This window comes from Episyrphus balteatus, chromosome 3 (genome assembly GCF_945859705.1).
Source record: "Episyrphus balteatus chromosome 3, idEpiBalt1.1, whole genome shotgun sequence".
Lineage (NCBI taxonomy): Eukaryota > Metazoa > Arthropoda > Insecta > Diptera > Syrphidae > Episyrphus > Episyrphus balteatus.
In genome coordinates, this window is record NC_079136.1 from 85,435,812 (window position 1) to 85,462,789 (window position 26,978).

Below are 26,978 nucleotides of genomic sequence, written 5' to 3' on the forward strand. Positions count from 1 at the left end.
AATTAACTGATTTTATATCCCTCTTAATTTACTACGTTTCATAGGAAAAAATAATTTTTTTTTTATTTTGAAAAACAAGTCATGGATCTTCTATGACAATTGATTGTTTTTGGTTTTTGTGAAAATTCTTAAAATTGTTTGTTATGCCAGAGATCAAAATAAAAAATCTTTAAGAAAGAGTTGCCTCACACGGCAACTTAATTTTTTTTTTTACATTAATAAAAAAATAATAATATGAACAAGTGTGTGAGAATGGTTATAAATTATAAGTAATTTAAACAATTTTGCTTTATGTTCAATAGAAAGTTGGTAAACAGATATTTGAAAACAATAAAAAAAAAATTGAAAACACATTTTTTTTGGCTTATTTTTGGTTTTACCTTCCAATAAAAACGCCACTCAATCAAAAACTTAAATTTCAATATTAATAAGTATTTAAAACTTTTTTAGAGCACACAACACAACTAAACGCTTTTGTCCCCAAGATTAGTTTTAACAACACTTTTTCGAAAAAAGTGCCAAATATTTATTACTATTTTTATATTTCAGAAAAAATGAATTAATAAATTCCATATTACTAACTAAGTGGGTTATATAATATTTACTGAAAATAGCACGTTCTAAAAACATAAAAAAACAGAAGACAGGAATAAGTAGTATATCAATTTTGGGTTACAAAGCTGGTTCCCTTTTTTAGAAGAATAGGTATATACAAAACAAACCCATACTTAAAAAAAAAAGGGTTGCGCATACTATCCTCATAAATTCTTTTTTGTCTGAATCAAAAATATACTCGATTATTCGTTTTAACTTATGTTAATGAAATTGCTTTTGTTTTGTGTAATTGATGTATGGGTTTTAAGCGTGGGGTATACAATTTTCCTTTGTTCAAATTAACTCAAAAACGAATCCAACAAAAAAGATACACATACATTTATATACCTATCTATTACTTAATCTTTTTTGAAGCAAGGATATTTTTTGTGAAACCGGAAAACAAAATTGACCGCCTAGGGAAAAAAAAGTCGAGGTTTTTACCAGAAGTAATTATTACTATTATAGATGTTTTGAAGTAAAACCAACATGGTTTCCACCATATCATATTATAGAGGAGAGTTTAAAATTTTATTTTTAGGACCAAAATTAACGGTACTTGCCAAAAAATGGAAAAGCTTGGTTTTCTCAAACGGCTATAACGATTTTGATTAAAAGAATAAATACACTGTGGCTAATGAGGTTTATTTGTTTTAGAAAAAAATATTATAACGGTAGAACCTGGTTGTTGACTATCTCGTAAACCATTTTATTTCAGATTTCATTTAAACTATTAAGCAAAAAAACAAAATTTTAAAATATTTTCTCGGGGAATTGAAACATCAAAAACTTCATATTTTTATGTTCCTTGGAAAATGCTAAAAAAAATAACTTCTTTACTTTTTAGGCGCGATTTATTTTGAAACTCTTGATACCATATTTGGTAATAGATATCCTCACATACTTGATTTGGACCACCTGACACTTTTTAGCTCTTTTTCGTGTCTTATATGCAAAAAACATATTAGGTATATTGTTCAAACATATTAAAATGGACTGTTTTTTAAGTTCCGTGACTTGACTTTGAATTTAAAATATATTCAAATTAAAATATATGTATTTCAAATTATTGTAATTTTGTTTCAAAACATTTCGTTTATATTTACTGCTATTTAAATTCAGAATAGAAAAAAATTTTATATATTACAGAATTACAGTACATACAAAATAAAATAGCATTTCATTTATACAAAGAACTTTTTTTTATAGAAATGTTTGAAAAATAAATAATTTTTTTTCAATGTTTTATACATTTTAATAAACTTTATTTACGAATGCAAAGCTTATGTAGGTTTATGTTAAGCATCTTTGTAAATCGCAAATAAAAATGGTGGTTGTGGTAAAAGTGTGAAAAAATACTTTACCAGCTATTCTCATATCTACCAAAAACACAGAAAAAATCAGGATATGGGTCAAAATCATGGAGGTGGAAAAATTGGTGTCCAGGCATTTTTTTAAACCAAAACAACATTAAACTAAAAGTTTTTTCTCATTTACCGATTCAAATAGTAGGGGAGAGTGGGGCTAAATGTAACAGGGGTAAGAATTAACAGCTAAAAAAAGCGATGTTCCTTTCAATATTAAGAAACGCGTAAAGGAGAAAAATGCTCAATTTTTGCATATCTACCGGCACATTTTCTTCAGATGAAGATTAGACGACAGGGTGAGAAGTTACACTAGTGGTGCCCAAAAAATGCATGTTTGTAACTTTTTTTTTAATTTTATTTTTGGTCTACCTCTTTACCCGAAAAAGATAGAGTGCTAAGTGTTTTTTTGTTATATGCAACTGTGTTTTGGCTCAAATTGCGTGTATATGTTATGTCTATATCAGTTTCGCTTTTTTTTTTAAATTGATTTTATGTGCCAAATTTCATGCTGGGGCTAGTTGTAACATTTTTCTGGGGCAAGTTGTACCATGTAAAAACCTACCTATACTGAAAAATTGTTTACCTAATATAATTAACAACCCTGAATATGAATGCTTGTAATTGAATTTATATTTATTTTGAAATTGGAAACACATTTTTGAACCACCACTTGAATTCATAAAGCTTATAAAACAATTTATGAATTCGAATAACTTTTATTTAAGACTACTGTCAAATTTTCTCTGGAAATCTTGGATTTGCTCCACTTTTTACAAATTTGCACCAAAATTTCATGACTGAGGTTTGTTTTTATTGTTATTAATTAAAAATATATAAATATAAACAAATAAAGGTATTTTGCTCTTATTTTTAGTTCTTGGTACAACCTACCCCGGTATGTGTTACACTTTGCCCCGTATGTGGGGTAAGTTGAAACAACACGATTTTTTTTTTGGAAGCTTTATTTTTCAACATTACCGTTATGTTTTGCTAAATTTTTATGATGGATCTTGGAGCTAAAACATGGGTCTTTAATTTAAAAAAGGTCTGGTTGACCCACTTTCAAATTTGTAGGAGAACCATCGATTTTAGAAAAAAGTGTTACATTTGGCCCCACTCTCCCCTAGGTATGAATATAAATGTTTCCTTTTCTTTTTTATTTCATCTAATATACTCAAAAATAGCGTTCCCGGACATGTCTACAATTTAAAAACTGAAATTCAAATGGCTTTAAGACCCGTTTTTTTTTTTTCTTTTCGTAACAACACTCTTATGCACAATACTCTTTATTAAATTGTACATCTCTTACAAAAAAAATTAAATTGTGTTATTTTGTATACACTAATAAAAGTTGTCCCAAGAAAAATGACGCATGGTACCTACCAAAATTTCTTTAGGTCTCAATGTTTTAATCATCTAACTTTCAAATGGTGCTGGAAGCATTTTTTAAAGTTGATTATATTTAGATTCATCATTCCACATCTTTTTTATGGATTAATATATTTAATATGTATGTTTTAAGTTGGTTTTAGTTTCATTCCGGGAACGCTTTTAGAATATGAATAAATACGGTGGTCTTACATACAAAATTCTGTATTTTTTTGGTATTTTTAGTCAGTATCCTATCTTAGTATGGTTGTAGTAGTACACACTTTAACAAAAAAGTTAACAATGATTTTACGTGATAACGTCGTCAGGAAACAGGTTGAAGCGTTTACTTTTTTCAAACAATCATAATTTACAAGAAAAAGCTAAAAAAAATACCTTTTTTATTTTCTCATTAGGTATAATAATTTTTTTATTTAAAAAGCTTACAAAAAAAAATTATGCAATTTAAAAGCCAAGTATTTCTTCTTAAGAATAAAACCATTTTTAAATTTTTACAATGCGCAAAAAGGATAAAAATAATTTATTGAAAACAATCATTTTCATCAAAAAAAGCAAATAAAAACATGAATTTTTATCTTCTCACGTCATTAATTAAATTTTTTTTTCCAACATCCTATAAAAAATTGTATACCAACTGAAAGCTTATTGTCTTAGCTCAAAATATATATATTTATCAGGTCTAGGAGACATCTACAAAAAGAGCTAGAATTTTTTAAACTCGATCAAATTTCATTTTAAAAAGCAAAAAAAAACATTTATTTTTATGTTCTCAGGCTATGGAATCAATTTTTTTGTTTGACAACCTATCAAAAATATATACCATGTGAAAGCTTATTATTTCACTTTTCATTTGACGTATCAATCTCATTTCAAAGATGCCTAGCCTACAAGAGAAGTGAGAATTTTTTAAAGTCAACCATGTCGAATTTCCAGACTGAGATTACGGTACTTCCTACACTGGTGGCTGTTCGGGGGCAACAGGTCTCCACTGGTGTTTTGAGGTTTTTCGCAAGTTTCTTGAATTAACATTGTGTAGCTTGTAGTTAGTCTACCGTTATGTGTTATACCAAATAAAAGGTAATTGTATCAGGATGCTCATAAAAGTTTATTAAAATTTCTTCAAAAGTTATAACCTCTTGAATTCTAAAATTTTATTTTAGCGTTATCTCAAAATTGTGTTTACGAAAATGATTGAAACTTCGCACACATATAGTCGTGGTCAAGGTCTATCATTACTAAATATACTTTACCTCTATCTATTAAAGAAAAAAAGATAAAAATAAAAAACGATGAAAATCGGTTAAAAACGGTCAAAAAACGTGTTTTTTAAAAACTTGTTTCTTCCGTTTTTCAGTCAAAACTCACTAAACGATTCCAAGTTTTTGCACATGTATGCATAAGGCCACAACCTATATGTCCTATAAGTTTGAGATAAAAATCAAAAATTACCCAAAAATACCCCTAAAAACAAGGTTTTTTTTTTCAAAAATTCATATTTCGAAACGCAGAGTGTTGGAAAAAAATCCGTATTAGACGCTTAATTTTTTTTTTTCCTTCATCTTTCACCTGGCACCTTTAGAATTGTCAAAAAAATTTCCCCTACCCAAAATCATCATTTTGTCATAGCCCCAACACGTGTACAAAGTTCAAACAAAACGTTATAGCTTAGTTGCAAAATTTTTTAGATTTTTTTTAAAATGCAGTTATTCTTAAATTAATCTCATCTATCTATAGCAAAAAAAATCAACTCTCTGCAACTTCGCGTTTAGATTTTAGCCCAAACTTCATCTTTTCGTTTTATCCCTGTTTACCCTATTAAATGACGGAATTTTCAAAAATCCTTCATTTGGATTAAGCTTTAGGTTATTATCTTTCAAATTAGCTATAGAAGATTTTTGTATCTCTAATAATTTTTTTTTTTTTAATTTTGAATTTAAATTTTTGCCGCACTGCGAAAGTGCGAGAGTGGAACGTGAGAAAATGGTGTCACTTTTTTGTGGTGGCTGCCATGGTTCATCGATTTATAGGTAGTTATCACGTCAAAATAAAAGAAAAAAACTTGCATAAAAGCATTTTTTTTTTGTACAAATGGGTCTCTGAACCAAGAAATAAAGCTATATTTGATTTTTTTAAGACCCTACTATCCTAATATAATGGTACATCATTCACATTGACACTATTTCTAGATCCGGTTTGAAGAGATCACCACCATTTCGAGGAACGGTTTTCTAGTACCTAATAATTTTTGGAGTTTAACGGTTAATTGAAAAATATACATTTTTGTGCTCTGCCCGTTCATGAACCGACAAATTATGTCTAAAGCGAACATTTAAGTACGAAATTTCTTTCATAAAAGAAAGTTGATCTTTAAAAATTCGATCCTCGAAATTTCTCACCTCCATTAATTTTACCCATATGTTAACTTTTCTCGAAATAATTGATTTTTCAAAAAAAATTTGTATGCTAAGTTTATTTTTATTTTTTACATCTCATCGCACTTTTTAAACTCTCAGATTTTTAAAATCAATCTGAAAAAGTATCAGCTTTAATTACTTTTTACATTTAACAATTTTAACCAATTTGAGTCTGATCTGCACAAATATACTATCTAATCCAGTTTGTATTTTTTTTTTTTCAATCCCGAATCACCCTGTGTATTTTTCCATATCAACTTATTTTCTTACTACGGCACATTATGTTAATGCTTTGGAATTTTTATATGCATGGTGTGTATCTTCGGTATGTATCTTTATAGGTATGTGTCTTCATTTAAACAACATCCATCCATCTATGGTATACCCTGAGGATAAGTGTCAGTGCGAGCAGTTGTAGGTCGCAGTGGGTGGCAAGTAGGTGGTTTTGGTATTAATTTCCAAAAGGATATTATTTTAGAAGGATTTCTAGCTGGTGCTTTTCAGAGAGTTGTTTTTTTTTCTTCTATGAGGATATAATTCAGCATCCCCAGTTAAAGGAAAAATAAAAAATATATATATATATATATAAATAAAGTAGGTATGGTTTTGTTTCTTTAGGAAAAAATCAGAAAGAGTATTTTTATTTTGTTTTTGTTTGTTTTTATATTTTTTTTTTATTGCACATCCCTCTTGACACGATGCAATCGTTGAAAAATGTCAAATTCTTAGAAAATATTATTCAAGATGGAACTTAAATAAATTTTCGTTTGGAAATTTTTTAAGGAATGAAAAACCTTGGGATAAGTAGAGGACCATCACACTGAAGAGCCATCTGACTTGTCGTCAACGCTTTATGTTTATGTTGACTTATATTAATTGAATTTTAACAACTGGCAGTTAGGTTCTCCTTAAAGACTTTGAAAAATAGCTACATTTCTGAAATGAGTAAGAACTTAAGGATGGCATGTGGGTAGAGAATACATAAATGTATATGTATTTAAAAGTAGACTAAGTGATGCAATAAGTGGCAAATAGAAGACATAATGGGGACTTGAGTTTTGTGTTGATGATGAAAAATGCAACAATTTTCTATCATCTAGCTTTGAATTCAAAATCTCTGAGAGAATAATTGAATGTATTTTACGTGTAGGTACATTCAATTTTCTAAAAATTCCTCAAGGTCAAACTGCTTGTCATATAATATTTTATTAATGTTTTTGTATGCGTTGTTAAATATTGAAGTTAATTTAAAATTCATTAATGGCTTTTTATGCTTTGTTTGTGCAGCCCTGGGGCCTGTAATATATTTATTCGATAAGGAAGATTTAAACAAATAAATCACTTTTCCTACTGGACTTGTTGTTTTGTGATAAAGGTCAATTAAAAGGTTAATATTAATCTTGTTGAACAATCGTATGATCCTAAACTTATTTGTTGTGTTGAAGGTTATACAAAAAAAAAATTGTTGAAAGGTCATTTTAGGTGTATGGTGTGTCTCAAGCTTTTGAAAATGTATGGCACGAAGGCTTCAAATTAAAATTAAGACATGTTCTGCCTGAAAGATTCTATTCCAATCTTTGAGAAGATCTAGAGAATAGAAACTAGGTATACTTTTGAAAATAGAAGCTGAGGTCTTTTGACGAGAAAAATCAAGTGCGTTTCGTTGCAGTGAACCACATCTTTGGGTTTTTTAATTCATTTGATTTCATTTTTAATTTCTTTATTTTTATCTACATTTAAATTTTAACGTCGTCCGATATTATATTTGAAATCGCCATTAAAAACAATAAATCTTTCTAATTGCAAGCTAATTTTAAAACTTACCGCTTTAAGGTCCAATTTATTCACACTCCATTAAATTTAAAGTCGCCATTAAAAAAGGGAAATTTTAAAATTTGTATGCTATTTGACAGTTTTATAATTTTTAATGGAGCCTTTAAAAATAATGGAGAGTGAATAAATTGGGCCTAAATGGCAACTTTAAATTTATTGGAGTGTGAATAAATGGAAGTCTGATTAGCTAAATATTTTGTTTTTGTTTGTATACCTAATGCTATTGTGGAAAGCTATTTGAAATTTATTTGAAAAAATTTTTGCTCGGGACTAGGGATAGTCTCACATATCTATGAGTATGCATTTGTCAGTCTTCATAGAATTTTTTGGAGATTTTAAAACCTGCCCACGGACAAAATAGAATTCGTTCCATAAATGGGTTCACCTTTTCTTCACTTTCATAAAAACTGTGTTTCTCGTTCCACCTGTTGTTTAAAATGAAACCACTACTTAACTCGACAACCCATCCGCTATACTTTACGTAAAAGACTCCCTAATTAGCCACAGCCCCAAACAAGTCAACACCCTACAAAGTTAAAGTAGTGCTCCATATAGTCTGAGATCCGTTTGGGTCACACAAACTTGCTCTTATGTTAATTTTTTTTAAGAAGTTTTAAAATAAAAAACTAAAAAAAAAAAATATAAAATTGTGTTTAAAGTTTTTATTAAGCACAGTTCATTTTCATTTGTCATTCATTCATTGGTCCGTTTTCAAAATATTTTTTTTTTCAAAAACAAAAAATCTACCTTTTTTTTAAATCCGAAAATTAATTTTTTTTTTTTTTAATTTTCATTATTTTAACATTCAAGTTAATAACACGTTCTTGTACATAAATTTTAATTGAAATTGATCATGATGTTTTTTGGGAAAGTTAGATATCAAGAAAAAGGTTCTATTAAGAAATGTTTTTTTTTTTAATTTCAAGAGTTCGATCTTATTTGCCATGTTACATGTACCTACTTTTTTAATCAAAATCTTTGGAGCTATTTTTCAGTAAAAAAAAAACCTTTTCTATTTTGGTCATAGGGAAAGTACCGTTAATTTTAATCCAAAAAAAATTAAGTTTCCCCTCTAGGGAATCGCATGACATTGAGTATCAGAAAAAACATAGGTTATCTATTTTCATCCTTCCCTTATGTAACACATCACCAAAATTAGCATGAAATAACATTAAAAACTCTAAAATAAAATCCTGACTATCACGATTCTGAGCCTGTGTAACTTGCCGTAGAGCAAACAACTGGCCACTCCCTCTCATTGAGTCTCTTAATTAAAATCATGTAGCTGTCTTACTTTCTTAATTTCGACGATTTTCGTTACATTAAAAACTTAAATAAAATACTTTTTTGGACTTTTGAAAACGTTTTAGTTTTTTTCATCCGAAAAATAATTTTTTTAAAAACAAGAAAAAAGTTTCAATGAATTTTCTTGGAACTTTTTTATTTTTTAAGTGTGGATTAATAAATCATTTTTTGATATACCAACTTTTTTTTGAAGAATGTTTAAATTAATTCTCTTTAGGTTTCAAACATTATTTAAATTTGTTTTCTAAAAGTTTGTATTTATAAAAACAAAAAAATAAATGATATACCTCCTTGTTCGGTTGTCAAAATCTTCAACTTTTAATAAAAAGGCAAGAAGTGCGTACGCCCCAATCATGAGACATACAGTGGTGCTAAAATAATTAGAAACGTTCTCCTTTGTTTACAAAATGTTGTTTTTTTCTTACTATAAATACAAAATATTTAACAAATTTTTAGCAAACATGAGTGATGATACAATCCTTGTAACATTTTATTAAAAAAATTTTAGAATTTATCCAACAAAAGAAAAATATTGCAAAAAATCTAAAATATAGTCCAATTTTGTCTGGAAATATAATGAGAAACACTGAGGAAAAATTACTAAGAAATATCCTGTTTTTGATTTTTAGCATTTACATTTGCCAAACTTGGTCAATTAATTAAACGTACAATTAATAAAAAGGACTATCAAGAACTAATTTCTATTAGTTGGTTAATGTGGTTGCAGTCCTCGAAAAATGCCACATGTTCCAAAAAAATAATAAAACGTCATTAACAATATTCCTGACACACCCACCCCTTATTTTTTTAGAAAAAGAAGGTGCAATAAAGAGGAGATCCTTAGTAAAACATCAAGCTCTTCAAATACCTCTGTTAAAAAATATTTCTAATATTTTTTATTCATATTAAGAACATACAAACACTTTGAAAAGTAAGAGCGTGTTTCTAATTATTTTTCCACCACTGTATAATGCTAATATCATAAAGTTCAGAAGTCTTAAGATACGAGTCGACTATACCATAGATTAACTTACTACATTTAATTCATTTGATTTACTATTTAGTCGTGTGTTTTTGGTGATCACGGGGGCGTATGCGTAACATTTTTTTTTAAAGAAAAATTTAAACTGTTTGACTGCTAACCAAATAATCTTACCAATTTGTTATTATTTTAAATAATCTATCGAATGATCTTCATTATTAATGAAGAAAAAATAACAAAAATAATAAAAAAAATTATTAAAATTACATATTTTTATTTTTACTGAATGATCTTCATTATTGTTCGTTAAACATTGTTAACGATTTATTTTAACGATATTTTTATTGAACAGTTATTAGGTATATATATACCTAGAATTTACTTAAAGCTAGTTATCTTAAAATGTGCATTGATTATATTAGTAATATGTTGGCACAAAAGGGGCCTAACGTTTTTATATTGGTTTTTTTTTTTTTTTTTAAGCTAAATTTTTACAGTTAACTGTCATTGTGTTTGTTTTAAATATTAATTCTGTTAAAAGCTTCTTAACTCAGGGTTTTGAAGTCCGGTTGTCATTGTGAAGGTTGGATTAGGGAGAGGTGCGGCTTTTAGCCACGATAGTGAGCTGACCCAGGATCAGTGCAGAAGGGGATGTTCTCTTCGCCGTTGGTTGATATCAAATCCTCATCTAAAAGTTCCCTAGTTTCTATGTAAGTACCGCTGGAAGCTAAGGAACTTTTCAATGAGGATTTGATATCAACCAACGACGAAGAGAACATCCTTTTCTACGCTGATCCTGGGTTAAAATTGTTAAAAATTGTATATGTTCTTAATTTAACCAAAGTTTGAGTATCTATTTGGTAAAATTATACGTATGCTTTCGGTTAAGACAATATTTGGTTAAAACATATTCAAAAGATTTATAAATAATAAATATGCGGTAAAAAAACAGAATTCTTATTGTTGTGGCTTAAAATCATCTACTTTTTAAATTATTGATTTTAATAGAAAGTATCTAAGAGATTTTTTGTTTGTTCATCGAAAATTGTTTGGTTTCATTCACAAAACAAATGTTTACGTAACCCATATAACAAATTGAATTTTCTCCAAATTTGACAAAAAACAAAAATAAAAACAAAACCCACAACGGTCCATTTTCCATGACCTTAAAAAAAAATCCCTCTGAAATCCTATTTCTTGCATTAAATCAGCCCTTAAACCAAAGCATCGCAAGTTAACTCAATCAAACATAAAATAACCAGTCCACTCCCAAATCACACGACGACCTCCATCAGTAATGCTGCCTTCTGTTGCCAATAGACTAATACCGATTGTATTCTACATACAAACATATTACATGCATCTATATGAAAAAAAAAAAAAAAAATAGATTAATTAGAGACAATCCAAGGATTTAGACTTTTACTCACACTCTCTTGAACGAACCGAATTCCAACACACAACTCTACACACAGAAAAAAAAAATAGAAAAACAAACAAAACCTGAAATCCAAAAAAAAAAATAAAAAAAAAAAAAACAGGACACAAACCCGAAAATCAGTTAAAAGGCAGAGACACCGACCCAAAAACAACAACCATACTTTACCAATAAAAACAAAAAAAAAAAAACTCAATGAGTAGTAAAAGAATATACAATACGAATCCTGTCAAAAAAGACGAGCAATGGTTGGTGACCCCAATTCCATAGTCGTCCTCATCATCCTCGTCACCCACTGTGAATCCTTTTATACAAACAAAATAATAAAAAAAAAAAAAAACAAAAAAAATATATATAGTTCAGGTTCCACTCCCAAGTGGACTGTAAACAAGACGACACGAAGAGATGACTTTTTTTTTTTTTTGGTTCCCTCAATGATGAACGTTTAACGACATCAATGGAAAGATTTGAGCTTTTTCTCTCATTTCTGCAAAGAAGTTTTGAAGTTTGTCTATTTTTTTGGAATAATCATGCGCTCTCTGGCAGCAAGTTGGACTCTCCTGGAAAACCTTCATCCATTCTCATATGTAACGATTTTTTTCAACACGGTTACTATAGGTTTTCCTCTTTAGTCTTCGGTATCGTTTTGAAAGGTGTGAATGTCCTGCCGTATTTCAATTCAAATTCGCCGTCGCGTTTTTTTTTCTCATTCATTTTATAATAATAATGTTCTGCCTTCTCTCATAAGAAAAAATAAGATAATATCGAGAGAGTGTAACTTCCAAGGATTAAAAAAAAAATTAATTTTTACTCAAAAAACGTACAAAAGTATCAGAAGTGGGATATACTAATATTTTTTTTAAATTTGTATTCGTTTTGCCAAAGAATATGAGACAAAAATTTATTTTAATAAATGAAAATCCCAAGGATATACAAAATGTGTCCTGGATAGTATGTTGTAATTAAAATTGAGAGTGAGTGCTTGGAATAAATATATACAACTCGTATTCATCTCTATTCATAGCTCTATCTGTATCAACGGAAAAATTATTGCCCAAGGAGTTCAAACTCCCATCAGTGTGTGTATGGGGCAGATTTTTTTTGTTAGAAACGGATCAATTCGGAGTGTTTATATTTTTTTTTTCGGAGTAGTAGATTCTCGGTCAGAATTCTACATTGTTTTTCCTACATTTTGCTCCAATAAATACACATACAAAGAAAATAAAGAAGAAGTAGAAAAAAAAGCACAAAAAAAGTTACCGAGTGGCTTAAAAATTGTGTACGTGAATAAATTGAGGTCCTTCATCGTCTCATTTTCCACTGATTAAGTGCATGAATAGAAGAGAGTTCTCCTTTTGCGGATAAATTATCTCATTGTCCGTTCGTTGTTGTTGTCGTTTTTTTTTCTTTGCTCATCTTATTGTTGTGCGGTTGGAGTGTGTTTTTTTTTTTTTTGTATATCTGTGTTTTGTGCCATTTATAAATTTGTGTCAAATAAATGTCAAAAGGATACAAATATATGTACACTTGAAAAGGAATAAAATAAATAAAACACACAAAAAAAAAGGATATTATACGTTTCACATATTCAACTTGACATCCCCCAACAACCCCTCCATTGCTACTCTACATATCCTCGGGGCCGAAAAGGATACACAATCTGTGTGTTTCACTGCCAACTAAGGAAAAAAGGATAAATAAATAAGAAATCAGTTGAAAAAGAGCAAAGAAATAAAAAAAAAAAAAAGAAATAAGGACGTGTGTCCTTTTGCGTGTTTGGTGCATTTTTTAATAAAAGTACGAAAAGAGAATAAAAAAAAAAGGATAAAAGTATCCGAAGCCAAGTGCATACAGATATATACCCATATAAATCCTTATTGAAGTTTTTTTTTTTGTTGTTGTTGCACATTCAGGTTACCTACTGGTTGTGTTACCTACTTTGCTTTGTGAATGTGAAATGAAGAGCTGTTACCACCTTTAGAAAGAAAGTTCTAGGGTACGTGTGCAATACGTGTTGGAATGTTTTTTTTTTTTTTACTCTCTGTTTTATTTGTGGATCCCGGATTTAGCCTCAATTCCGTTTGGCAAGGATAAATTCGTGAAATTTGTGTTAAAAAAACGAGCTTATGAGTGTTTGTTTTAAAAGTGAAAAAGTATGCCCTCAATAAGCCATATTTAACATCAAGAAAAGTGCTACAAGTTGAGAAAAAAAAACTACTGCAGAAAAATTCCCTTTAAGTTAAAAAAAAAAAAACACCCGACGTCATTTTACAAAGTCTTAATATCCATATTAAATTTTGTATGTATCTGTGTGACATAGATTTTATGTATAAGCCCGACCAACACAATATAGCCCCTATAAGAACACCGGGATGCACCGAATTGCATTTTAAATAGATTCCGCATAAACACGAGGATTTTTTGAAACACCTTTAACCCGGTTACAAAACAAGGATTTCTTCGATATTTATACAAGGTAGGTGGGATATTGTCAGTGCATACATAAATTAATTTTTTTTTAACAAATAATTTGGCTACTTTTTTTGTATAACGACGACTTGAAACTTGACGTTTAAATTTATTAATTACTTGCTAACAATACTACAACTGAGATTAATTATCTCCATTAACCTGATTTAAGCTGAATAACCAAGGACCTTTATAGTGGGTTGTTTGTGTGTATATTTGTTTGTGTGTTTGTGGGGTTTGTTTCCAAGGATGAGGTTTTTTTTTTTTTTGTTGAAGGATTCTAAGAAAATATACGAATGGTTGGGATCTAGTATGAAAGGTAAAGGTGGTAATGATCGATAAAGATAAATTGATTCTGCCTGTGAATTATAAATAAAAGAAGAAGATGCGAAGGACATTTACAGAGAGAGAGATTTGTGTGGTGTGGGGAGAATGAAAAGCTGGCATTTTTGTGTGTGTGTGTGTATTGAAGGAAGGTTTCCTTCACATCATGCTGTTGATTCAGGTATTGAAATAAACGATTTATATCGGTCGAAAGCAATTATGTTGGTTGGAAGCCGATTTTGTTTTTTTTTTGTGGCAAAAAAAAAATGTGCAGATTGATTTTCTTTTACAGAAGGATATTTACTTTTTTTTTTTTCTTTATTTATTTTTCCCTTAAAGGGAGATCACTTTTTTTGGTACACATACACACATATTATTAAGGTCAGGCTTATAGTTAGGCAGGCACTCGTATTTTATATCTATTTATTTGGAGATGGTTTTTATTTTTCTTGTTAAATGCTGTTGAACTTGTGCACATGGTGAGGATAGGGAGAAAGTTTTTTTTCCTGCAAAAGGTATATTAGTCTTTTGGGTTGTTTGGCATTTTTAAAGGTAGAAATAATATGAGATAGTAATTGCTAAAAACTAATATAAAATGAAACAACTTGGAGTTAAATTAAATGTAGGTATAACTGGCTCGCACGTACTTGGTTAGAGTATAATTTTTTTTTTTTTTAATATTAATGATTTATAAATATTTAAAATTTCATAAAACAATAAATTTGCTTTTAAAGAAAATTTGAAAGATATTAAAAAAATTTAAAAAAAAAAACAATCTTCCTGAACATTTTGACTTGCAAACAAAGTATGTCAATTAATTTCTTTTTTTACACTTTTTTATCAAATCGTTAGCCATTTTTTCAAAAATGATCTTCCAAAAAATGTTTTTTTGAAATATGTAGGTTGTAGGTATTTAAAAAAATCCAAAAATATTTTGTTTTAATTTTTTTTTTTCAAAATTGTTTTGTTAAAGTTATATAAATATAAACTTTGTAATATAAAATAATTTTGTTAAAATCGGACGAGTCATTTGTGATAGTACACATATTTTTTATAATAAAAATTGTTAGAGCTGTTTTGGTCATATGACAAAGACACATTCATTTTGCTTCAAAGTCCGAAACCCTTATCTGGAATTGTATAAAATATTGAAAGACTATCTTATCTGCTCTAAGAAGTTGTTCTCTCCAAATATTTATGTTTTTCGATTAATTATAGAATTCCTGTGAAATTTTCGACTACTTTGACTCAAAAATTTGCTTTGCCAGTTCATAATAAATTTTTGTTTTTTTTTTTATAATTCTTTCACAAAATTGTGTTTTTTTTTCTGAAGAGATCTTGAAGAGTTTTTTGCATTTCAGACTTCCCTATTTTTCTAAAATACAACACCTTCAATTTTAATAATGAAAAATTGAGTGGCTATTTTGCAAACTTTTGTTTCCTTTTGTTAAAAATAGCTTAATCAGTTTGCACATTGGCTCCCTAGCGATATTAAATATTTATACCAAAATCGATACCTAGATTTAAAAAAAATTGTTATAGTCACACAAAGAAAGAATGTGAAAAATCTACAAACTTAGATATGGACCGTCAAATTCAATGTTTTTGAAATATAATTCACCAAAAAATTTGTTTTCTAAAAATAACTGCAAACGTTTTTCTCAAAATTTTGATAATTGTGTTCTTGCTTATTATTAAACAAAAATTGTCTTATTTTCTTTCAAGTAAGAATTTATATTTTTGTTTTTCGTTCATGATTTAAAAAACAATATAATGTTAAAATTAAAACTTTTGAAATAAAATTAGATATTGTGAATCAAGTATACAAAGATGCAAATTTAATTCACCAATTGTTATTAAATATGTGACCGAAAATATCGAAGATCAATGAGCTCTCTATATTTGAAAAATGATCAAGCAGACGGTGATTTGGTTTGATTTATTTTTAGTGGAAAAGTTTGTATGATCGTTAAATTTCATTAAAAAAAAAATGTTTCACATACGCCACAGTGAACCATATCAAAAATTAATAACAAGAATTTTTTTTTGCATTAAAATAACGGATCAGATACTTAGGTAGTATAAAAAAATATGAAAAATATGCTTAAAATAATAATTGCAATTCATTTAGCAATTTTTGTTAAATATTATCTGCATGTTTCATCTTCTCAGTTTAAAGATTTTATGATAAAACATTAAAAAAAAATTTTACATATGCGGTTACTCTCTAATCGAAGGAAATGCCTATCACAGGACAGTAATTTTCAACTTATTTTATCAATCAGCCGGTTGATTCATCAAACCGGTTTTTCTGTTCTGCATGACCAAGCTCTTTTCATTTCAATTGCAAGCAAAAAAAATATCATTAACGTTATAATACCTTCTTAGGATATTAGACCAGTGCCGATGCCTTCAAAAACATTAAAAAGTACAAAAAAATCATAGTAGGATGAAACCCATTGGAAAAGGAGGGGAATATGATAAGAATGAAAGGAAAAATAAATTACGGGCGAGCCGAGTTCGGGAAGTGGGTGGGTTGAGTTTTTAATGGTAAAAAATGGTATATCTCGATTTCCGGCAAAACTACAAATCCTATAGAAAAAAGTTGTATGGCAAAGTTCTAGGTAATAAAAAGATCTACAACTTTTGTATCAACAATTTTTTCACATAACCTCAAAATTTATGTGAAAGATTCAAAAAACCGAGTTTTTGGTTTTTTATTTTTCAAAAACAAAAATTTTTCTACGAAATTTGGTGAAAACTTACCTTATTATGTCTCAAATACACTGTAATTTATTTGATTGAAAATATTAATTTGTTCACCTTATTTTGACTTAATACCAAAAAAAACACCCTAATTTTCAATCGAAAATTCACGTGTCAAAATATCAGCTTTTTTCAAAAAGTCGGTGGATATTTCGTTCGTTAAAATGTCTTTTTTCTGATGGTGTAAAAACATCTTACATTAGTATACTATAGAACATGTTCTAGTAAAATTAAAAAAATGAAAAAAGCTTGAATTCGAAAAAAAATTTTTATCATTGTTTACAATTTTGGCCTATTTATTCAAATTTACACTTTAATTACTCAAAAAACGTAAGATTAATCAATGTTACATGAAATCTTACGTTTTTTGAGTAATTAAAGTGTAAATTTGAATAAATAGGCCAAGATTGTAAACAATGATAAAAATTTTTTTTCGAATTCAAGCTTTTTTCATGTTTTTAATTTTACTAGAACATGTTCTATAGTATATACTAATGTAAAATGTTTTTTACACCATCAGAAAAAAAACATTTTAACGAACGAAATACCCACCGACTTTTTGAAAAAAGCTGATATTTTGACACGTGAATTTTCGATTGAAAATTAGGGTGTTTTTTTGGTATTAAGTCAAAATAAGGTGAACAAATTAATATTTTAAATCAAATAAATTACAGTGTATTAGGAACATAATAAGGTAAGTTTTCACCAAATTTCGTAGAAAAATTTTTGTTTTTGAAAAATAAAAAACCAAAAACTCGGTTTTTTGAATCTTTCACATAAATTTTGAGGTTATGTGAAAAAATTGTTGATACAAAAGTTGTAGATCTTTTTATTACCTAGAACTTTGCCATACAACTTTTTTCTATAGGATTTGTAGTTTTGCCGGAAATCGAGATATACCATTTTTTACCATTAAAAACTCAACCCACCCACTTCCCGAACTCGGCTCGCCGTAATTTATTTTTCCTTTAATTTTCATCATATTCACCTCCTTTTCCAATGGGTTTCATTCTGCTATGATTTTTTTTGGTTTCAAAAATTATCGACCCTGGTCTATATATTCAATAGCGGATAATTTTTGAACTCCACGTTAAATTCTTTCGAAAATCATTCAAAAGTGCAATAAATTCTTTTCATGTTATTTAAACGAAACTTTGTATATGAATATCAATCATTTAAAATAACTACCTAAGTTACGTTTTTTTTTATATATACGTTTCATACAATTCACAAAAATTCTTCCTAAGTTTACATACAAATAATGTATATTCTTGTTTTTCCTGTAAAATGTTCAAAACATAATTTAAATTTAAAATATTAAAAGACGGCTTTAGTGATCACTTTGCGTAAATACATTTTTTTCACAAATATTTTTTTTATTATTACGAACTTTTAACGTCAATAACTTTCGTTCGAAATGAATTGTAAAATGATTGTTCCTTGATTTTAAAGTTCGTGATACCAATCAACTATTTTTCTGTTAAACCGACAAAAGTTTTTCTTTTTTTTTTAAATCGTTATGGGAAATAAGTTTCATTTGGTATTTTATGAAAAAAATATAATATATGCATGTAGTATGTACACTTCGCGTCACTTGAATAGAAACAACATTTTTTCTTTAGAAAATAGCGATTGGCGCTTTGGTGAGGTAACTTAGTAGATTTTTGGTTTTGCATTTTCAAAGAGGAACTTTTAACAGACAATGTTGTAAAAACAAAAAACCCAAAACAGAAACCGTATGGCTTCTAGTTGCGTTTTTTCGCATTACCTCACAAAAAACAGTGTTTTTTTTGCGTCACTTGAATAGAAACAAGCTCTTAAATTAGATAAAAATGATGAAAAATCATGGAAAACACTAATTATAGTAAGGCAATATTAAGCTTTGACATTATTTGCACATTATAACCAATTATGAGCTACGAGCTACCAATAGGCACCACAGAAAATGCATAAATAGAACTTAACATTGAAAATGCACTTCTACTGTACACAATCGTGGACCTAATTGGAGAAAGTGATAAAAGTGTTTGGTAACTTCTTACAAATTAAGAAAATGACATTTTCTACAATTTAAGGATTGAATAAGTGAAATAAACTTTCGTTTTTATCCGGAATGCATTTGTTTTGTTTTTATTGCGTTGTTTTTTCTTGAACTATCCTTGTGCAATCTCTAAGACGGTTGTTCTTCCACGTTCCTAAACTTGCCAAGAGCTTCTACCATTATTTCTTTGTAAAAGTTAGCATCTGTTTTTGAAGCATGAAGCTTCAATTTTGCTATTGCACATCATAAAAACAAAGCGTATTACTATAATACATTTTAGTGCCCTTTATTGGCGATGCGATAAAGGTTATTCTTTTATAAACCAATGAAATAGGGCTAATATTAACGTGGTCCATCTGAGTTGGTATGTTTTCCTTTAAAAAAACACTCTTTACCTCACTACTTTTCAGTTCGAATGCAACTATAAAATAGTTAACTTTTTTGTAATCTTAGTAGAACTTAAAATGTTGTTATTTTGCATTTTGAGGATTTTTTAATGTTGTGCACCTTTTATAACTTCCAGGATGAAACAAACCAACACGTTTCCATCGCACTAACACCACGTTTTTGACCGATTTTAGCGGCAAAGTGAAGAAAATTGCAGCTAGTTTTTAAGTTATTTTTTTCTCTGCTCGTGACTTGGGTCTCACATGTCTTATTTTTTGATTTGATCACTAGTTTACGATATTTTAAAAATTATCTCATCCAAATTTGGCAAATTTTCCAATATCTTTCGCGATTTTGCATAGTGCAGGTGCATTTCCAATGTTAGCTGCTATTTATACATTTTCTGAGGTGCCTATTGGTAGCTCGTAGCTCATAATTGGTTATAATGTGCAAATAATGTCAAAGCTTAATATTGCCTTACTATAATTAGTGTTTTCCATGATTTTTCATCATTTTTATCTAATTTAAGAGCTTGTTTCTATTCAAGTGACGCAAAAAAAAACACTGTTTTTTGTGAGGTAATGCGAAAAAACGTAACTAGAAGCCATACGGTTTCTGTTTTGGGTTTTTTGTTTTTACAACATTGTCTGTTAAAAGTTCCTCTTTGAAAATGCAAAACCAAAAATCTACTAAGTTACCTCACTAAAGCGCCAATCGCTATTTTCTAAAGAAAAAATGTTGTTTCTATTCAAGTGACGCGAAGTGTATGTATGTAGGTATGTTAAAAATCAGAAAATTTAAACTGCTCTATTGAGATAATATGGTTTTCTCTTTAATGAGCGATATGCATTTTTTTTAATGGAATAAGCTCACATGCGAAATGAATTTACTTTGTATTATTTTTCTGCAAAATTCTATATTTGATGAGTGATTTTTTAAAAAGGGGTTAAAAACATATTTTGTCATTTCTCAGAAAATCGAAAAAAAAAGAAATAAAAAAATAATTTTGATTTTTCATACGATTTTCAGTTTTCAACGCTTTTCATATTCCGATTAATTAATTAGCTGTTTTCATTTAACTGATTAAACTGTGCATTTGAATATGAAATACCGAACCCGTTTTTGAAAAGTCAATGCTTCATTCCAAATAGAACTTTAAATTCGATATACTAATTACGTAGATGTTTTTGAGTCGATACATAAAAGAAAAATTATTTTTAAAATGTATACAATACTATGATATAATGTACATTGTACATAAACAATATACACATACACATTACACATACATGTCCTATGCATGCCTACGAACATTCAAATTGATAACCTTTTCATTATTCACAAATTTCCAATAAACATGAAATAAAACATTCAAGTTTAGAATTCGTATTCTTGGAAAATAATGATGTTAAATTAAATTCTAAATAAAATACCTAGATACTTTCAATCCGAAATCAGCACAAGTTATTTTTTGTTTTTTAAACCCAGTATAAAAAAAGATTTTTTGAAGGAAAAAATTGGTAACAGGCTGATTCTTGGAACAAAGGTTGATATTGATTTACTTTAAAATCTGTGAAAATTTCTAAAGATTCTTCCATCCGCTGGTGCCATTATTAGGGGTCAAAGGTCACAAAAGTGTCTTCCATAAAAAATGTAGGTAACAAAGAAAAAAATGTTGTACATATTTAAAGCTAAGCTAAGCTAACCTCAAAAGAATTTGATTTTTCTCATAAAAAAGTGATTAGTAGTAAGTCATTTAGGGCTGCAGAAATATGGTGTTTTATTTAATCTCAAAAGTTCAAACCCCACAACAGAAAAACCCACTTGATAAATAAATCTGAAACTTTGCATATTAAGCTTCAATAATTAAGCCTCAGTTTAATCTTATCACCCATAGTTATAAAATAGCGGCACATTGTCTAATAAAAACATAAAAATGCCTATTTTGATAGATTTTCTTAATTGATCTTAAATGTAAGAAAACATTTTTTTAACAAAGTAAACTTAATTTTTCTGTAGAAAATTGAATAAAGTTTTGAAATATATCCTTGAATTTTCTTTAAGGTTATCCGTTGCTTAGATATTATTTATAATCAAAGTCAAAAGTATGGGTTTTGGTTTGATGACTGATATTGCAGTCTAAAAAAAATTGTAAAGGTTTGAAACAAAAAGAACCTTAAAGTCAAATAAATAACCTTTCTAAAAATAATAATAATAATCATTTCATCACAAAAAATTTTCCCACTTTTTTATTAGAAAAGTAAAAATAGTAGGAGATCCCGCCATAGGACCCTCATCGTTATACTAGTTAAGAGTTATATTTTCCGAAAGGTAGTGTCTTAGGAAATAAATTGCACATGGGTTGCCTAGCGATATCCTGTCAAGGCATGGGGTTGCCAGGCCTTAAAGTTTATTTTTCCGTATTTTTGAATACGCGACCCTTCTTATATGGCAAGCCAAAGAGTTATAAAAAAAATATTATGTCATAGGACATTTAATTTGAAAATTTTAATTTTCAGGATTTTTTTTTAATTTGAAGTTTGAGTAGGGTAAACAAAGGTGAATTTAAGTGAATGGGCAAAAATCTATTCTCTAAACAAAATGTGATAGAAATAAAATTAAAATTGGAATCGATAGATATTATAAAAATATGAAAGCCACACATACAAATAAAAAATGTAAAAAATCTACAACTCGAGATATAGTCTTTTTTAAGTTATGACACTCCAATACGATATTTGAGAAATAATTCACCAAAAATCAGAATGAAAGATTTTTTTAAATAATTGTTATTTGATAAGTTAGAAAAAATAAAATAACTTGACACGTATCTGTCAAATTTTTCATTTAACTTACCGTTTTCGCGGAGGGATTTTTAAAAGATACTTATTTTCGTATTTCAATATATTAAAGGAAAAAATCCCGTCATAGGACGACCTATCCACGTCTTTGTACCAGTTGAAACCTATATTTTCCTAAGGGAAGTGTCTAAAGAAACAGTTTGCACGTGGGTTGCCTGGCGACATCCTGTCAAGGCATAGGGTTGCCACGCACAAAATTGATACTGGAATCGATAGATATTGTTAAATTATATAAGTCACCCATACAAACCAAAAATGTAAAAAATCTGCTACTCGATATATGGACGTTTAAAAGTCAAAAACGTGAAATTTGATGTTTGAGAAATAATTCACCAAAAATCAGCACAAAAGGTATTTGAAATAATGTTTATGTTATTAGAGACCAAAAACAAAATAACCTGACACGTATCTGCCAAATTTTTATTTGACTTAGTTTTTGGCTCCTGTGTATTTTAAAAGAATTACAGATTTTTACAGAATTGAATTATAAAAATCTGTAATTTTGGTTTTTCAACAGTTCCAACGATTAAGCTATTTTACCGTTAGAAATAAAATATTTCGTCATAAAATGTAGAATGTAGCTTTTACATTCATTCTGTTTTGTCATGATCATTTTTTCTGAGATACAGCCTATCGAAAACCACTAAAAATAAAATGCACGACTGGGGTCGCACGTACTTGCTCTTGCAGTTCAAAGCACTTTTATGTTAGTCTACTTGTAGATTTTAAAAGCTGGATCTAAATTTTTAAAAAATTGATATTGGGGAAGAGCCGACATTTAGGGCAAAAAAATAAAAATGCAGTTTTATTGCCACTGCTTTAAATATTACGTATACAAAGTTTAATCAAAATCGTTAGAGCCGTTTTCGAGAAATTCGTAATATCGTATTTTTTTGTATGGGAGGTATACGTTCTAAACGAGATATAAAAAAACAAAAAAAACCAACTTTCAGAATTACATAAAAATCATCTGTACCAAATTTGAAGAAAATCCATCCACCCGTTTAGGCTGTGGGAATGTGTACAGATGGACGCACAGACGCACGGACGGAATTGCGGGACCCACTTTTTCGGAATTCTCCATCATCGTAATGTTGGTTTTGATTAAAACCTCAATTTTTTTTTTCGACACGAAACCAATACTTGCCCTATAGAGCAAGTAAAAATAAAGTTTTTTTTTGTTCCCTTAATTTTATCGGGTAGTATAGAATAGATTCTGTTTTTCCATAATTTTGCTTTTCTATTGCTCTGTATTTCATAGTTCTGTAAATCCAAAAATCAGTTTTTCAAAATTTTTCAAATCCATTATACCTAATGCTTACCTATCAAAATTCGCTGATTACAAACATCCAGATTAAAATTCATTGACTTGACAGATTTTTAATTGCCTGTTGAACAACTTTTATTCAATTTACAAATAAAATAACACATAAAACAAAACTTTCAATAACAAAGTGGAAAAAAATGTTTTTTCACCAAACTGGCCTTAACGATTTTGTTTAAAAAAAAATACTTGTACTGTTCCAAAAAAGCCTTTTGAAATAAAAAAAATATTTTTTGAATTGTATTTATTATAGGTACTTGCTGTAGAAACCTTCTCTTAAAAAAGCTTCTAGTGATTATTTAGCAGCCGAAGGGAAACGAAAATTTTCATGAAATCTTGAAGTGCGCAGCAATAAATAAAAATTCCAAATTATTTGGAGAGTTTCTACTGATTTTTTAACTTACTTTAATTGTCCTGGATATTTTGCTTGATCCAAAATATTCGTGTTGGCCGTTTTTTTTCATTTTTAAATTAATTTTTTGTTTCAAAACTTATTTTCTTGATTTGAATTTATTTCGGACGCGATATTTTTTGGGATTCATTTTCGCTGTCGACTAAGAAAATATTTCGTACCACTTCAGCTGTCTTCTAGGCTTGAATTAATTAATTTAAAAATATGGTTAAAATGCTCAAAGTTTCACTTTTCTATACCCAAATTGATTTTGTCCTTCTTCTATTCTAGTGACTCAAATAAAATAATGTATTTTGCGAAGGGATACGAAATGAAGCTAGTAGCCGCCCAGTATCTGTTTTGGTTTTTTTTTTACAATAAGATAAGTTAAATTATTTAAATTGCTATGTTACATTGCCAAAGAGAAAATCGTTTTTATTTTAAGTAAATGTGTGCTTCCTATTCATTCTCAGTGTAGGTATGTGCAATGTACATACTACATATGTATGTAAATTTACGCATACAAATGTTTTTTAAATCACTCTGTAAATATTATTTTTATTTTCGTTCTTACGTTTGGTTTTAAATAAAACTTAAGAACTGTTTTGACACGAAAATAACTTCACTACATACAAAGTATATTGGATTGTGTAGATACAATACCTACTTATTTTTTATCATCTTACTTCTTTAATAACACACACTACTTAAATCCTTTCAAAAGAAAAAGGTCAAGGATTTTGTCCTTCAAGAGAAATATGGAGCTACTTTACTATTCAGAAAAAAATGTCTACTAAACCAAAAATTATATGCAACATAATCTTCTATGCGATAATACGCAACATATCATCTAGAAAAAAAAATCATATATATCTAATCGAATCTACAATTCTATATCGAATGGAATAAATGCCCAAAGTCCTTTTTCTCTATAATGCCCTATATCCTTGGACTTGTCAATGAGAATTTATTTTGTTTTTATACGAAATAATAATGTCTGAAAATCCTGTTAAAATATGAAAAGGTTTTTTCTTTTCTTTAATAAAATATATATTTATTATTTTTTATTTTCTTTTCTTCTTTTCTATTATTTTTGTTATAAGCTCCAAGGGAAAGCTTATTTTTTTTTTCAAACAAGACAGAAGAAAGAAAGCAAAAAAAAAAAAAAACAAACTCTCAATCTTCAATCTAATAATTGATGGCACATTCATTATTCACCGACATCCAATTTGGTCGGCACAAAAAGTAATTATGTGTCGATAATTAGAACCGTGTCCAGAATATTGGAAAATATTATAATAAGAGAGTCTTCGAAGAAGCTGTGAATTGATCCCTCTCTATTTAACTTTTTTTTCTTTCGTTTGCAGGTAAGGTTCATGGCAAAATTAAAAATAATGATAAATTGAAATTAAATTTGAACAAGGGAGACGAGTAATATGAAAATTATTTAATTTTTTTTTTCTATAACTTTTAAGTGTTATAAGTAGGGTTTTTAAGGGTACAATTATGTATTTAAAAATGATCAAAAAATTTAAAAAAAAAGCTTTTTATTCTAGGTTAGTTCTTAGTTTTTAATAATAAAGACTTAGATATGTGTTTTTAAAATGAAATTAATAAGCTGGAATATTTTTGAAGAATTTTAAAAAATTCCTTCTTTTGATAGGGTGGTAAATAGGGGCAAAACAAAATTGCAAAAAATTTGCTATTTTCTAAACGCGACAATGTAAAGAGTTGAATTTTTTCAATCGATAGATAAATTTCTTACAAGACTGACAATGGTATTGAAAAAAATTCTAAAAAATTTCAAAACCAAGTAATAAATTGTTTTTCTAAAACTAACACATGAAGTACCTAGACCTTTGACGAAGTAGGGATTATAGGTAGGGGAAATTTTTTTGACATTTTAAAAAACATCATTCGAAAGATAATAAAAAAAAAAGTTAGGGGTCTAATACGGATTTTTTTAGGTCTCTGCGTTTTGAAATATGAATTTTTGAAAAACACCTACTTATTTTGGGGTATTTTTGGATGAGTTTTAAATTTTTTTTTAATTTTTTGTAGCGTTCAAAAAATCTCAATCTAATAGAACATGTAGTCTATGACTGTGCGCATACATGTGCAAAAAATTGGTATTTTAAAATGATTTTTGACCGAAAAACGGGAAAAACAAGTTTTTTTGCTCCAAGTTTTTTTACCGTTTTTAACCGTTTTTTATTTTTATCTTTTTTTCTTCAATAGACAAATGAATGAAATTTATATTGTAGAAAGATAATAGAACTATATCTGTGCAAAATTTCAATCAATTTTGAGATGACGGTAAAATAAAGTTCTATTTTTCAACAAGTTATATCTTTTGATCTAGAGCAAATACAAATTTGATTTAACTTTATTGAGCATCCTGATGAAATTACCTTTCATTTTATATACCACACATAACTGTTCATTAACTACAAGCTACACAATGTTAAATTAAAAAAAACTTGCGAAATACCTCAAAACATCTGTGGACATCTGTTGATCATAAACAGCCACCAGTGTGGGAAGTACCGTATTCTCAGTTTGGAGTTTCGACATGGTTGGCTTTAAAAAATTCTAACTTTTTTTCTAGGCATCGCAGAAATAAGACTGAAACGTTATATGAAAGGTGAAATAATGAGCCTTCACATGTTATAAAATTTGTTATAGGTTGTCATTGACAAAAATTGATTCAATAGCATGAGAAGATAAAATTATATGTTTTTGTTTGCTTTTTTGATGAAAATTGATCGAGTTCAAAAAATTCTAGCTCTTTTTGTAGATGTCTAATAGACATGATCGATACATATATATTGAGCTGAAGCAATAAGCTTTCAGGTGGTATAAAATTTATTATATTTGGGTGATGGAAGTGATTTTTTCACTTTATTCATAAGAAATGATTGTTTTTAATAAATTATTTTAATACTTAATTTAAGCTTTTAAAATAAAAAAATAAATATAATGAGAAAAGAAAAGAGGTATTTTTTTTAGCTTTTTCTTGTAAATTATGATTGTTTGAAATAAATAAACTCTTCAATTGACTCATTTTAAACAAAAGCACACAACCTGTTTTCT

At 28.3% G+C, this 26,978-nt stretch overlaps 1 protein-coding gene across 2 annotated transcripts in view; it reads left to right on the forward strand.

Annotated features, from left to right (window-relative positions):
• LOC129916818 (neuroligin-3) overlaps positions 1 to 26,978 on the forward strand; it is a 198,763-nt gene that overhangs the window by 13,010 nt on the left and 158,775 nt on the right. Inside the window, exon 1 of one of the 2 annotated variants that reach the window (XM_055996973.1) lies at positions 12,787 to 13,798. The exons of the other annotated variant lie outside the window; for it this stretch is intronic. The gene's annotated coding sequence lies outside the window, so the exon portion shown is untranslated. Of the gene's footprint in view, positions 1 to 12,786; positions 13,799 to 26,978 lie in introns of those variants that run through there. 2 annotated transcript variants of the gene reach the window in all.